At 40.5% G+C, this 16,307-nt stretch overlaps 1 pseudogene; it reads left to right on the forward strand.

Annotated features, from left to right (window-relative positions):
- Window positions 1-10,937: 10,937 nt before the first annotated feature.
- Window positions 10,938-11,718, forward strand: LOC142422667 (nascent polypeptide-associated complex subunit alpha pseudogene; annotated as a pseudogene).
- Window positions 11,719-16,307: the final 4,589 nt, after the last annotated feature.

Here is a 16,307-nt window from a genome sequence, read left to right on the forward strand (position 1 = left end):
ATAAACCAGCTTCCTTGATGATTTGCTCATCATAAAGATTGAATACAAGGAGTACCCAAAGCAAACCAGTGCTATTTTGTTTTTTGGATGTAAAGGGAATTGTGTATTTGGAGTTCATTCCACCAAGTCAGACTATTCATTAAGCTTTCGATTTAGAGTTTCTGAAAAGTTTGTGTAACAGTGTATAACAAAAAAGGCCTGATTCGTGGCACATGGGGGGACTGGTTTTGCCTCCAAAATAATGCTCTTGCTTATGCAGCCATCTCAATGCTCCAGTTTTGGGCAAATAACGGCATGCCTCTCTTGTCCCACACACCTGACTCATCTGACCTTGCTCCATGCAACTTTTGTGTCCTCAAATGAAGAGGGACATGAAAGGACAGCGATTTGATGATGTAGAAGAGGTGAAGAATAAAAAAGACAAGGGAGGTGCTGTCAGCCATTCAAATGGATGAGTTTGAAAGATGTTTCCAAGAATGGAATTGCATATTTGATAAATGTATTAAGTGTAATGGAGAGTACTTGAAGGTGATACAATTGTTTTGTGAAAAAATGTAAATATAGAGCTTTGAAAGAAATTCTGGTCTTTTTGGGTACCCCCTGAAAAAGTATAGTGAGAGGATACAACCATGTAACAAATCCTTCCTGATTTTAAATCATGCAATATTTCTCCTGTTCTCACAACTGCCTCTTGATCCGTGTACAAGCTCTGCGTGAGCACAATGAAATGTTCTGGAATTCTCATTCTTCTCAAGATCATCCATAATTTGTTATGATCTAAATAGTTGAATGCCTTGACATAGTCAATGAAACCCAAGTAAACATCATTCTGCTCCCAGCCAAAATCTACCTGACATCAGCAATGATAGCCAATGTCCCACACCCTCTTCTATATCTGGCCTGAACCTCTGGCAGCTCCGTGTCAATGTACCGCTACAACAGTTGCTGGATGATCTTTAATAAAAATTGTACTGGCTTGTGATATCAGCGATATTGTTCATAATTTGAGCATTCTGTTGGGTCATGTTTCTTTGGAATTGGTACAAATATGGATTTCTTCTGTCAGTTGGCCAAGAAACTCATTCCAAAATTCCTGGCTTAGATGAATGAGTGCTTCCAGTGATTCTTCAGGTAGGTGAAACATTCCAATTGGTAGTCCTTCAATTCCTGGAACCTCGCTTTGCTAATGCTTTCAGTGCAGCTTGAATTTTTGCCTTCAATAGCACTGGTTCTTCTTCATCAGCACCTCCAAAGTGGTGCCATGCCAGCTAGTTCTCTTTGCTCCGGTGACTCGGCGGGTGTGGTCTCTCCACCTTCTTTGGATGCTTCCTGCATCACGTCATATTTTGTCCATAGCATCTTTCCGTATCGCAACTTGTGGTTTAGTTTTCTTGAGTTCTTTCAGTTGAAGATATGCTCAGAGCCTCTTCACTTTTGTTTTCCCACTCTAAACTTTTAGAACACACTTCATTATAATATTTGATTTGTCTTCTCTAGCTGCCCTGTGAAATCTTCAATTCAGCTCTTTGACTTCATTTCTTGTATTTACTTTAGATATTCCAAGGGGAAGAGCACGTTTCAAACTCTTCTGACATCTACTTTGGTCTTTTCTTTCTTCTTGTATTTTTAATGAACTTTTGCTTTCTTTGTGATGTGTTGACGTCCTGCCACAGATTATGAGGTCTTTTGCTATTGGTGTTCAATGTGTCAAATCTGTTCTTAAAATTCAAGTGCAACAGACTCAAGGTCATACTTTTGCTTTTGTGGATTTGCTTTATTTTTTTCCAGCTTTATCCTGAATTTATATATGAGCAATTAATGGTCTGTTTCACAGTCATCCCCTGGCCTTTTTTAGCTGCTGACATTAAGCTTCTCCATGGTCTCTTCGCACAGATGTAGTCACTTTGATTTCTGTGTATACCATCTGGAGAAGTCCATGTGTATAGTCATCTTGTCTTTTGTATTATTGAAAAAGGTATTTGCTATGAACAAGTCGTTGGTCTTGCAAAATTCTGTCATGTAATCTCCAGCTTTATTTCTATTACGAAAATCCATATTTTCCAACTACTCTTTCTTCCTTTTTATTTCCCACGTTTGCATTCTAATTGCCAATACGTATGAGTGCATCTTGATCATATGTCTGATGAATTTCTAAATAAAATCATTGGTAGAATTCTTCAATCTCTTTATCACTATCTTTTGTGGTTGATGCATAAGTTTAAACAATCGTTGTATTGATTGGATTTCCTTGAAAGTGGAGAAATAGGACCCTATCACAGACAGTATTGCACTTCACCATTGATTTTGCAATGTCCATTTTGACAATAAATTTGATGCCATTTCTCTTGGTAATATTATTCTCACCATGGTAATCATATGATTTTCTCATCCAGAATGTCCAACACCAGACTATTTCAGCTCACTATTGCCTAGGTATAGACTTTGATGCTTTCCATCCCATTTCAAATCCGCTCCTCCTTAGTCAAATTTGGAGTGCACCTTGACCCGAGGCATGTGATCCTTTGGCATTCTTTCTGACAATGTTCTGCTCTTATTCATTTCTTGAGCTCTCCAAATTCACTTCCATCGAGTCATTGCTGACTCTCAATGACCTTCTGTAGGTTTTCAAGGCTGTAACTATTTATGGGAGTAAAAAGCCCAGTCTGTCCTTGGTGGAGCTGCTGCTGGTGCTTTTGAACTGCTGCCTCTGCAGAGCGCAGCCTAATGTGTAACCACATTAGGTCGTCAGTATCTGACAATGCTCAGAAGTTTTTTTTTGTGTGTGTGTTTTTTTTTTTTTTTTAGCGATGCTCAGAAGTTTTGCATGAGGTTTCTAGGGCTGCCTTCTTCCTAAGCAAGGAGTCAGTCCTTCTTTTCTGTGTTGTCTCTTCTTAGTCTGGAAGCTTTGCTGAACCCTCTTCACTTTGTATGACCCTGCTGGCATTTGGAATACAAGTGACATAACTTCACAATACAACAAAATGAGAGACAAGTGGCAGTTAGGAGCCTTAGAACTTTCTAAAAGTTAGATCTCACAGGTTTTCTTTGATCTGGAACAGATTTGCTCCCACTGGTAGGAATGGATATTTTATATCAAATTTAAGTATTTTAAAAATTACATCTTTTTAATTATGACTTTAAATCAGCGTCTCTTTCAATGCTCTATTTTAATATTTGTGTACCTGCTATTTTCTCTGGACTATTTTGTAGGCAGGGGTATAAGAGCAGCAGGGGTGACAGTCTATTATAAATCCTTCTAATAAAGAAGAGAAAAATCACTGACAGATGTTTCTATTGGTATTGTCCCAATAGGTTGAGGACAGAGACAAGTATATAGCAGGAATCATTTTTCAATGTAATGGAATGTCCCTGATGACCATATAAACACCATCTGGGATCACTAAAGCACTGCCGGGGCTTGGAGGCAGTAAATTAGGTGGATTTAGACTAGATGGAGTAGCAGTCTGATTGCTTTGCTTTTGAGCTTGTTATTTAGTTTCCTGTACTCAACTTTCCTTTTCACTGAGTTGAAGAATGGAGATAGTAATGTCACAGGGTCTTTCACATATGTAATATGGAATGGGCAAGTTAATATCTATCTAATTGTACTCCTTGGCACAAAGAAAAAGTGAAGCCGTGGTCCTTTCTGTCCCCTCCTTGTGACATCTCACTAATGTGTAATGTATAAAGGTGTATCATCCTCAGGCTGGAGCAAAGGTAAGGTTCTGTTAGTCAGGAAGAGGAGAGGAGATAGTGTTTCGCAGGATGCAGACACTCACCAAGCCTTTCATAACAGACAGAACAAAAGGGAGGCGAAGAATCTAGATGGAGGAAACATAACACAAGAAATGGAATGGAAATTCCCATAAGGGATCTTCTTGTCATGCTTTTCTCACGATGCTTAAGAGAACTCTTCAATGCCCCGTCCATTCACTTGATGTCTAACCGTCCTTTTTCTGTAGTGTTCATTGCTACTGTCATCTCCAGTCACATGATCATTCGGACTTCAAATCGGGTTTTACCCTTGCTTGCTTGCTTTCTTTCCTAACACACTCACCATCCAATTCATGAGTGAGACCTGCTGACCATTCCTCCAAAATGCATTCTGGATATGAACACCTGCCATCACCTCTGCTGTGCCACTGTGGTCCACACTTCCCCTTTCTCCTTGTGACGGGACTACTGTAGCAAATTCCAAGTGACCTTTCAGCTTTGATGTTGACTCCCAGCCCACAGCAGACCAAGGGAGCCTTTAAAATATACACCTGAGCTGATCATTTCCCCTTTAAAACCCCCAAATGACTTAACTTATTTATAATGTTTTTGAAGAAGCATAGATTGATTGACAAATTAGTCCTCAAATAACATTTCAGAGAAGAAACTCAGATTAAATTAAGATAGGGGAAAAGTCAGTTACTTTGTGTCAGAGGAAGTAAAAAATTTGGGTAAAATCACTCATGTTAAGCATGAGCAAGATTGAAAGTGGCAAAACAAGTATATTAATTAATGTGAGTGAAAAACCGAGTCATAATATGCTCACTTGGATGTGTTCTGTTACAACTTCAGGTATCTGGCTAGCAATTAACAGAATGTTTTCCTTGTATAACAGGACTGGAGGGAGGTAGCCATTTGGCTTAGCTTAGGGTTAAATATCATCAGAACTCTGGCCCTACATCTCTGAAACGATCTCAGTCTTCAATTCGTGGTTGGAGAATGAGCGCAGAAGTTCAAGCATGACGTCTTCATTTAGTCAGAGGCAGGAGGCAAAGGAGTGATGGGAGATAACACCCTTCACCTCACTTATCATTCTCTCATCAAAGAGAATGGTTTCCCCCCAAATTCCCAAGCAGAGTATAGTGTACTAGCTCAGGGATCTATTATAAAACTACCTAACCTATTTGCCTGATACATCTCATCTTAGGCTGTTTTTTTACTTCTCTTTACAGGATTGGAAAGCCACATCTTTCTCCCACAGAATGTCTGGTGGCTTCTAACTGGGGAACTTGTGATTAGCAGCTTAACATTACACCACGAGGGTTCCTGGTGGCACCTAGGAGCAACAAGACCATGGAGTTCATGAGGCAAGAGTTCCCTCCTTTTAATTTTTTTACATATTAGGTTTTTAAACAATAAGTGCAAATATTTTTTCACAATCTCTGGTTTGAGTGGAAAAAAGGATCTAAGCGCAGCATACAAAGGAGATTTAAAAAAGGAATGAACAACGAAGAGCTTGAGCTTACCTGAGTTAACTAAGAACTCAATCTAAAGCACCCACTTTGTGAATTAATGGGTGTGTGAGCGTGTTTTAAATCTATCTTTAAGACTGAATGCAAGCACAGAACATCAGGTTTCCTTTTTGAAATCTTGAAGTAGGTAGTGGTTTACATGCCAGATAATCAATCGCCTATTAAAAAATTTAAGCTACTTATCAAATCCCCCATTAGGTTGTCCCACTTCCTTTGATTTCTCTTCTACCTCTTGTGAATGACTGTCTTCCCTTGACCCAGTTAGTACCTGTCAACCCTCTAGCCCAGGGATCAGTGAACTTTTGAGTTGGAAGAGCCAATACTTTCCCAATAATTTAAAAATTATTGGAGAGGCATAAATATATTTTAGAAACAAATGAAATCAACATTACCTGAATAATCTCCTTTAATTTTTTTCAATTTCACTCCAAGCCACATGTTATGTATGGAAACAGCAATATACGGCCCTTGACCTAGTTCGCCAACCACTGCTCTGCCTTATTGCTTCAGCCTCCCTCCCTCGCCCTCCTCCCCTTCGTAATTTCCCAAACCTCTTTCCTTTGGTAAGAAAGTCTTTGTCATTTAAAAAACTTTTCTTTATACAAGTGGTCTCATACAGTATTTATCCTTTTGTGTTTTCTTTATTCCCACTAAAAACAAACAATACAGAATTGACAAATCATTTCTCAAGGGGTTTAGGTTAAACACAAAGAGGCCATTCTGGCAGTGAATACAGTGAAAATGAGAGAGAGAGAGAGAAGGAAAGATAGGGAGAGGGGGAGAGACCAGCTGAGATTTACTGCCACATGATTCTAATTCTATATGATGTAGATGCAGTCTTTGTCTTGGGTGGGCGCCAAAGTAGACAATCTTCCAAACTGCAGTCCATCCTAAGATCTCAAGATAATAAAGACAAAGCAAACCACTAATGTCAAGATAGGTCACATTTTGGCTGAAATGTCTCAACAAGAGAGTGTTTGGATTTCTAGGAGACTTCTAGCTGATATTGGAATCAGGGTAGGGTTGAAGCAACATAAAGTTCCATTCAAATGATGGTAAATTGAGCATCCATCTAGTGCCAGTCTTGAGAGAAGAACATTTTGCCCCTCAAAAAGGAGCTCATTCATCTTGGCAACATTCTTGGTCAGCAGGTATTATTATGGTAAAACCTTGAGTTTATTTAGTATCCCCCACTCTTTGAAGGGAGGTCAAAGCCAGTTGGGCAGTCAGTCAACATCATTTATTTAAATTCCTTAGTGTGTGTAGAGCAATGTGTGAAGTCACTGTCTAACATCAGTTGCCATGGCTTCACCACACACAAGCACACCTCTGAAGCTGGCAAGCAGCTGGCCTGACTTTGGTTGACACCCCTGCTGGTCTGATTATCTGTCATCAATTATTCTTGCCTGCACTAACTCAGCATTGTAGTAAAACTCTCACACACAAACTTTTGACGACTTTCTTCTTTCAGATTTTATCTCACCTTGACTGGGTACAAATGTTTCCTCCCCCTCCCCCATAGCAGAGGTAGCTTAAGATGTCTGCAGAGTTAAAAACTGGAAGCACAAGATTATCTAGAAATGAAAAAGAGTAAACACACAAAGAAAATGAACCAAATAGCTTTAGTTGAAGAAAAGAAGGGGCTTCTGAGAATTCACCCTTACTTAGACATGTCTTCCTGGCTCATTTGGAGGATAGGCTGGATTTGGGAGAAACTGGTCATCTGTCAGATATTAAAAATATCTGGACAAAGAATAACAAAAACACGAAAAAATGCTCATGATCACTGGCCATCCAGGAGATGCAAATTAAAATCACAATGAGATACCACCTTGCACCCACAATATTAGCTTAATTAAAACAAAACAGACAACAAATGCCTGAAGAAGTTGGGGATAAAATGGAACTCTTATTCATTGCTTGTGAACTAGTAAATACATACAACCACTATGAAAAACAATATGTCGATAATTAAAGCAACTGGGAATTGATATCCCATACAATCCAGCAACACCACTACTAGGTATATACCCCAAAGACATGAGACACAACACGAGAGGATATATGCTCTCCCATGTTCATAGCAGCACAGTCCACAATAGCAAGAAACTGGAATCAGCTCAAATGCCCTAGAGTGAAAGAATGGATAAAGAAACACTGGTACACACACACAATGGAATACTGCAGTTCGTTGAAAAACAGGGATGAAACCACGAAACACCGCATAACATGAAGGGACCTGGAAGCCATTTGGCTAAGTCAACTTAGTCAATCACAAAAGGCCAAATGTTGTATGAGTCCACTAACTATAAGGAAAAACAATTAAATCTTAGCAACCAATTCCCAAACAAAAGGGTAGAAAGTCTGCCTGCTAGCTGTTAACCATAAATCACCCTCCTGATGTACACTTCATAGGAGCCACCTCAAAACAGAAGACTTCACATTGGCTCGAGGGACACCATCAAGAGGTGGGAAGCATAATCCACTTGATACTATACAACATTGAGACAAGACTGTACAGATCAATAGAGCCTCCGCAGGAATGAGAGGAGAACCTTTTTGGAAAATCAAGTTCAGAGCAGGGGAAGGAAACATCTGCATTTCAGAGAGGCACGATATTTCTGTTGGTGGGAATGGTGCATAACTGGGAAGCAACTATCTCACACCAGGATGGATGCAAAGCAAGAATTGTAGTGAACCTAAGGAGAGAATAAACCTGGTTCTACGTTCCTGGACAAACACTTCAAATATGTTTCTATCCCCAGTGAACCATGCCATAGGCTAAGCACTATTATGGCCTTAGACACTGGCCTTACAGGGAACATGGCATCCCCCAAGGACCATACCAGGATGATTTGACATGGAAGTCCGATTGAGCAAACTGGGCCCTACCTCAAACTACCTGTAGCCATTTGATTTATGACTGAAATTCCCTGGTAGGGAAGGAAGCCAAGAAGGATGGCTATCCTCAAGACTGTGGAAATGGTGGTCATTGGGACCCCTGGATTAGTGGGCATCCAATGAAAGATGATACAGAAACACCATATATTAGTACCTCAATGTTCCCCTTGCATTAATATGATAGGTAGTAATCTGATAAGCAAGGATCTGCCTTTGGAAGAAATCTGTACAAAACAATTCATGGATTGCAGCCTGCAGTTAGACTATACTCGCATACACTCATATCAACAGTACCTGAAATCCTACGGCATTGGATAAATTACTGATATTATAAATGTAATCACCTTATACTCCAGAGCAGTGGTTCTCAACCTGTGGGTTGCAACCCCTTTGGGGGTCAAATGACCCTTTCACAGGGGTCACTAGATTCATAACAGTAGCAAAATAATAGTTATGAAGTAGCAACAAAAATAATTTTATGGTTGGGGGGTCACCACAACATGAAGAACTGTATTAAAGGGTCATGGCATTAAGAAAGTTGAGAACCACTGCTGCAGGGGGATAATCAACAATATTTCTCTTCTTTTATGGTTTTCTAGTCTTTGTTGGGTTTTTGTTGGTGGTGGTGGTGGTAGTTTTACCACCAAAGTAAATGAGAGTCCTTCATAACTTGTGGACAAGCAGATGGATCCTGGGGTCCTACTTAATTCTAGCCCCAATCCAAGAGCAATCCAGTCTTATAGCAGGACACTTGCCTTCATTAAGAGACCACTGAAGATAAGCATGCTATAGCAAAGTGTGGTGAAAAAAGCATATAGTGTCCAGTTAGAAGTCAGAATAGTATCTGGGGTCTTAAAGGCTTGTATTCAAACAGGCAGCCATCTGAGCCAACTAATTCCACATCAGTGAAGCACACCAACCTGTGTGATTCAAAGATGACAATAACAAAATCCAAATGTGGTGAAGGGAAAAGTATCAGAGCTTAAATTGTGAACACTGAATTTGTAGAAGGCTGTGGAGGACAGTGGGGAAACCAAAATCCATTTGTAGAGCATACAGTCAGATTAAGCCTCTGGCAGAGCCCCTCTGGTCGCAGGCGAGGGACTTGAACAGCTTTACTATCAGACAACGATTACTGGAAACTTGTTTATGGTGGATCGAACCATGACATATCATATGATACTTGGTCAGTTGACCTCTCTTTTGACCCAACCTGAATTTGCTATAGGCATAAATATTTCTCATTTATTCCACAACAGATTTTTTCCATGGCTTTAAACTATTATTGGTGATCTTCTTTCTTACTCTTGTTTTTAATTTTATCTTTATATTATTATTGTCTTCATTCTGTTTCATTTCATTTTTGTTTTTCTTGTTTCTGTGAGGTTTCCCAGTTGGTGAAGCACAGAAGGCGTGGATACACAGTAATTGATGGCACTGGTTTCTCAGGGACAGAGGTAGGGAGGGGAAGGGGCATTGGAGAACAAACAATGAATTTGGGAGGTGGGGAATTTGGGAGGTGGAATAGAGCAATAGAACTGACTGTGATGATGTACATACAACTCTTTTTACAAGAGAATTAGCTATGGAAGTATATGGTATGTGAATATTATATCGAGAAAACTACTGAAAAAAAATGACCAATGGTTACCATGGGTGAAGGAGGAAGAGTTTTTACTTAGGGAGATTGAGTTTATGCAAATGGTGACAGAATAATTTCAAAAAGGATATCAATAATGGTTGCACAACTTAAAGAGTATAAGCAATGGCACTGAATTACACATGTAGAAGTTGTTGAATTGGAGAATGTTTTCTTGAGTATATCTATGCCACAATTGGAAACATTACAAGGAAAAAAGGTTCTAAAATTTATTGTGATGATGATTGCATAATTCTTATTGAAATGACTGAACTATTGAATTGTATGATCTGTGGATGAAGTGGCAGTAAAACTGCTTTAAATGTATAGATCAGGAGCTGGAAAGGACAGGGGCAGCTTGGGGACCCTATAAACTCATCGAGAATCCAGAAATCTTGACTCTATCGTCTTCAGTGAATGGTCTTGTTTTCATGCTCCACGATCAAGCACCAGATCTTCATTATCAGCCTCAGAAAGGGGACAGAAAGACTTTTAAATTACTGCGGATACTTTATTAACCTAAAAGTGGTCACCTATTCATAGCTGTTAAGGAGCTTGAGGTATTGTAGCCTTTGACTAAATGCTAATATCATAAAAGGCAGGGTTCAGTTATTAAGCAAAGCCAGGAAACAGTTACTTGGGGACAATGAATAGTTTTTCCCTCATGGAATATCCAAAAGGCTAAGGAACTTTGAATTGGAACATCACTTGATATTGGTCCTATTCAGAAAATTTGATTTATGCATCTTTATTGATTGAAATCCACTGACAATCCAAGGCTTCTGCGTTTACTTTGCTGTCCACTACTGACAGGGTAATCAAAGAGAGGCTCGCTATTGCAATGCTCGTGGTGTGGGTAGGGTCATGAGCTGCAGGTTGGGGACATGCAGTGTATGGTAGGTGCACTAGAACTGAAGCACCGCTGATGTCTCCTCTTTCTTTGACCCTTAAGAATAACGAGAACAAAAAGAAGTTTTCAAAATAAAGTCAATAGTTTTAATATTCAAAAGTGTTAATTTGGCTTCTTCATAACACAGGAAAAGCCAATGACCGTATGAAAGACGCTCACATTAATTAGCAATAAGGAAAATGAAAGTTAAGGCCACAATTCTCTTTCTTCCGCCATCTTGGTTCCATGTTCCCTGTACAAAATGCCCAGTGAAGCCACAGGAAGTGTCTCTGCTCCCGAGCAGGAGTCTCCACAGTCCCAGGCTGAAACAGGATCTGCAGCAGAAATTAATGATGATGAACCAGCACCAGAGCCTCCAGCAACAGGATTCAATGCAGTGCACCACACAACAAGCCTAGCTGGAGGCAGTAGCTGAAATCAGTGAGGAAGCAGTCAGTAAAGCAAAAACCAACCAAAAAATGAAACTCTCTGCCATTCAGTGGTATAACTGCCCTGTCAGTTCCTGAGATTGTAACTCTTTATGAGAGTAGAAAGCCCGGTCTTTCTCCCGGAGTCTGTGGTGATTTCAAACTGCCAACCTTGCGGTTGGCAGCCTAACTCATAGCTACTACTCCCGAAAGGCACCGAGGGCTATGTCCAACCGGGGCCTCAAGCAAGTTACAGAAGTTACTAGAGTCAGGATCAGGACATCTAAGACTATCTTCTTTGTCATCACAAAACACGATGACTACAATCGTCCTTCTGTCCTTCTTCAGATACCTACATAGTGTTGTTGAAAAGCCCAGATTAAAGATTTTTCTTAGCAAGCACAGCTAGCAACTGCTAAAAAGTTCAAAGTTCAAGGTGAAGCTCTCTCGAACATTCATGAACACACACCAACCCAAACTATACAAGAAGAGAGTGAAGAGGAAGAGGTTGAAGGGTGGAAGAAAGGGACATATGTAGATTGGTTATGTCAAGGGCAAAGGCAGCCTGCAGCCTTGAAGAACAACAGTAACACTGTTACAAATGTTATTATCTAATTGGCAATATTAACATCTGAAAAGAAAGACTTTCTTATGTTTCAAAGATTAAATGTAGTTTTGTTAAAAATGCGTACTATTTCTAACATTAATAAGGTTATGACTTCTAGTTGGAAGGGGAAAAAATCAAAGCCAAAATAAAATAAGATTTTATATTGAACATATTGGTAAACATGTAAATGTCCGACCTTTCCAAGTTCTGGAAATATGGAGGAGTCAAGCTCTGCTAGTGGAGATGCATAAATTGGTGCAACAATTGTGGAAGACAGGTTGGTTAGTTCACATGCCCTAAAGTTATTTGAAGATGTCCATTTCCTACATTGCAGCAAATCCATTTGTAGTTAAATATCTGCAGAACCTATGTCTTTATAGCAGGGTTATATAAGATTATATAAGTGTGTTAACAGTGGCATTAGTTATAATAGAAAAAATCTGCAAGTCCTAATGTCCATGCATTGGAGTATGAATAAATATATTGAGGTATATTCATACAACGAAGTTCTCTATGACAATGAAGATAAACAAGGGGAAAGACATCCATATAGATGGATTTGACAAACACTATTTTGAGTGAAAGAATCACAGAAGAATATCTTATGTTTCCATCCAGATAAAGTTAGAAGAAAAGCACAAACTAAATGATATAGACAAGAAGAATTCAACAAGTTTGTGGGAATCATCATCATTTTTTAATTCTACTTTTCCCAAAACTTTCTGAAACCCACCTTTATTTAGATACATTGTATGTGGTACTCTTGATGAAAGGCAGGGTGACAAATAGTAGAGTCTCTAAAATACGAGTCATATTGTTTCTTAGCCAGGGTTAGGGCGGGGCTTGGCTTTATTTGTAATTATTTTATTATTGTTGTTAGGGGCCACTGACGTGGTTCCCCTCATAGCAACCCTACGAGCAGCAGAACGAAACACCATCCACGCCGCCGTTCTTCTCTTTGAGCCCAGCGTTGTAGCCGCTGTGTCAGTCCATCTGGCGGAGGGCCTGCCTCTTTTTGCTGCCCCTCTATGACACCCAGCACGATGTCCTTCACCAGGGACTGAGCTCTCCTGATGACATCATACATTTACATTATACAAGACCCAAAATAAAAACCCAAATCAAACTCCTGGTGACCCTATGAGACACAGAGGAATTGTCTCTGTGAGTTGTTAGAGTCAGAGCTCTTTCCTGGAGTAGAAAGCCCCATCTTTCTCCCCAGGGAACAGCTGGGGGCTTGAATCGCTGACCTTACACTTAGTAGCCAAACACGAACCACCTCACTACTAGGGCTCCTTACATTATACTAAAAACCCCAAACCAAACTCACTGCCATCAAGTCAATTTTGACTCATAACGACCCTATGGGACAGGGCAGAACTGCCCAGGTGAGGGTCCTTGACTGTAACCCCTGATGGGAATAGAAGCCTCCAGCTTTCTCCCAACGAGCTGTCTGGGGATTTCCAACTGCTGACCTTGTGGTTAGCTGCCCAACTCACAACCAGCATTCCCACGCTATACAAGGGGACTCCAAACAGTTTATAGAAAATGGCATGAAACAATAAGAGATTTTTTTTAATGAACACGTTGAAACCTCTCATATACATTCCTTTTTTGTATTTGATTAAAACAAGCTGAAAAGTATGGTACAAAATATGAATGCTTTGTATGGCTCATAGGAATCTTTTGTATTTTCACCTCCTTGTTTCTTGTCCCATTTGTCCAGTATTTTGAGAAGTGGGCAGAGGTCAGGTGTGGCCTCAATTTGTTCTTAGGGACAATAAAGAAACCATGATATTTGGATTCAGGAGGATTGCTGCCATCACGTAGCTGATAACTTGAGTGAGATCGGTGCAGTGTCCTTTTGTCACCCTCTTGCAGGAGTCCTGGTGGTGTAGTGCTTACATGTGGGGCCGCTAACAGCAAGGTTCACAGTTCAAGAGCACCCATGGCTGCCATGGAGAGAAAGATGGGGTTTTTGATCCCCATAAACAGAGTCTCAGGAATTCACAGGGGCAGTTCTCCCATGCCCTATAGAATCTCTGTGAGTTGGTATCAATGGCAGTGAGTTTTTGATTCTCTAGGGGCTGGGAAGGAGATGGAAGCATCCAGGGAGGAACTGCTCAACCAGCACCCATGTATGGTAGCCAGTGCTCTGCACTGGCAAGGAATTTGTGTGTAAACCAAAGATGAATGAGTTCACAGCGACAGGTTTCATTACAGTGTGGGAGCTTTCGATGGGGTGACGTTTTCCAGTTGCCAGAATGTTGGGGACAGTGGCTGCATTGAACCTTTAATAATGTGCAGAGTAAGGGAAATGGCCCGAGTTCTCCATTTGTCTAGGGGCTAAAATGATATGGATTGTATAAGATCCAGGTCCTGGTAGAGTGCTCTGAACAGGGCAGTGTAAACACTCTAGGTTCCTTGTCCCAGTTCCTCCAGAGGGCCCCTTGCTGAAATATGGAAGGGCAAACTGTGTGGACTGTACGTACTCCGTATTGATCTCATTCCAGAATTAATAAAGGGCTCTGTCTCTTGACCTTCGAAACATCGTCAGCTTCTTACTCCGTAGGTGCTTATAAAATGTGTCTCTGTAGGCGCTTTTATGCTAATGCAATGACAAACACGGCTCTCTGCCATGGAGCCAATGCCAATGTATGAGTTTCTGAGAAGGTACCTGTTTACGGGAGTAGGAAACCCGGTCTTTCTCCTGCAGAGCACCAGTTGGTAGTTTCGAACTGCCAACCTTGTGGTTAGCAGCCCAATGGGTAACCACTACACCACCAGGTGGCATACGGGGTTACGTGCTGGGCAATTCACTGCAACGTGAAAGTTGTTTACTAAAGAAGTTCTAACCACCAGTCATTCCTTGGGAGAAAGATGAGGTGTTCTACTCCCCCCTCCAAAAAAGCTTCGCTCTGCCCAGTGCATTCCCTTTTTGGGGGGTAGCCCCTTGTAAAAGTGGCTTAGACCCAGTCATCTATCACCTGGTATCCCCGCTCAATGGAAAGAGCTCTGCTGGGCAGGGCTTTGGTAGTACACGCTTTCCCCACTAGGCGAGTATGGAGCAACTTGCTCTGAGTTAGTGCACTCAGCGGTGTCACCTGGGAAGGTTTTCTCTGGTTTACAGTGAATTTTTTTATGAAAGTAGTTTTGCTCAAACTTTGTTTTCTGTAACGGCTGATTTAAGAAAACAGTGTGTGGCTGTGAAATTTTATTTCCTGCTCAGGAAAAATGCCACAGAAACTGGTGGTGTTGAACACAGTTTACAAGGACAGCGCTGTGGGAAATACTCACGTGTACTCAAATGGTTTTCTGGTTTTAAAAAAGGTGAAATGCCGATCGATGACAAACCTCATTCTGGACGTCCGTCAATTACTCACGCAGATGAAAATGTCCACTCATAGTGCATTGGGAATTTGTTCCACCAGGTCAGATCGTTAATCAAGCTTTTCTTAAAGATTGCATAACAGCGTGGGACAAAAAAAGGCCTGATTCGTGGCAGACGGGGGACTGGTTTTGCCACCAAGACAATGCACCTGCTCATGCAGCCATCTCAGTGCGGCAGCTTGTAGCAAAAACAGCAACCTCTCTTTCCCCACACACCTGACTCACCTGACCTCATTCCATGCAACTTCTTTTGTTCTGCACATGAAGAGCGACATGAAAGGACAGGAGGTGAAGAAAAAGAACTAGGGAGGTGCTATCAGTCATCCCAACAGATGAGTTTGGAAAATGTTTCCAAGAATGGAATTGCAGATTTGACAGATATATTAAGTGTAATGGAGAGTACTTTGAAGGTGATAAAGTTGTTTTGTAAAAAAATTATATAGCTTTGGAAAAAAATGCTTTTTTGGGAGTTACCCCTTATTTTGTTATCATCTGGGAGTGTTTCCTTCCTGATATTTGATAGCGTCTCTATATCTTGCACTGGGGCCTGTGTGTTCTGATTTTCTCATTGGAGATCTTTATAGTGCTGGTATTTACATCTAGGTCGTTGATCCATCCTGAGCTTATTTTTGTACATGGGACCTTTTCATTCTTAATCAGGTCGAGGTCAGATTTTGCAAGTACCATTTGTGCTTTCTACCCTTTTTTGGACTATCTTTTTACCATTTAGTGCTTGTTGGCCCTTTGGCAAAGATGGGTTGTCTGAGTGGATGGATTTACTTCTGAGTTCTATATTCTATTGATTTGGCTTACGTGTCTGTCATTGTCCCAATACCAGGTTGATGTGACTACTGTGGCTGGGTAACAGGAGTGAAAGACCTTTACATTGTTCTTCTTCTTAAGAAGTTCTTTGCTAATTTTGGGTCTCCACCCTACCTCTGATATAAAGCTACTTATTAGTTTGTCCATTTTATCACGAACAAAGTTGTGACCTAGATAAGAATTATGTTGTATTTATAGTTTGCTTTGGGTTGTTTTGATATGTCCATGAGCATGGAAAAATCTTGCATTTATGTAGGTCTGTCTTGATTTCCTGGAGTACCATTTTGTAATTTTCTTTTTATAACTCTTCTGCTTTTCTGATTAGGTTTATTCCTAAATATTTAATTTTATATGTGGCTATTATAAGTGATATTGTTTGCTTGAT

This window comes from Tenrec ecaudatus, chromosome 12 (assembly GCF_050624435.1).
Source record: "Tenrec ecaudatus isolate mTenEca1 chromosome 12, mTenEca1.hap1, whole genome shotgun sequence".
Taxonomy (NCBI): Eukaryota; Metazoa; Chordata; class Mammalia; order Afrosoricida; family Tenrecidae; genus Tenrec; species Tenrec ecaudatus.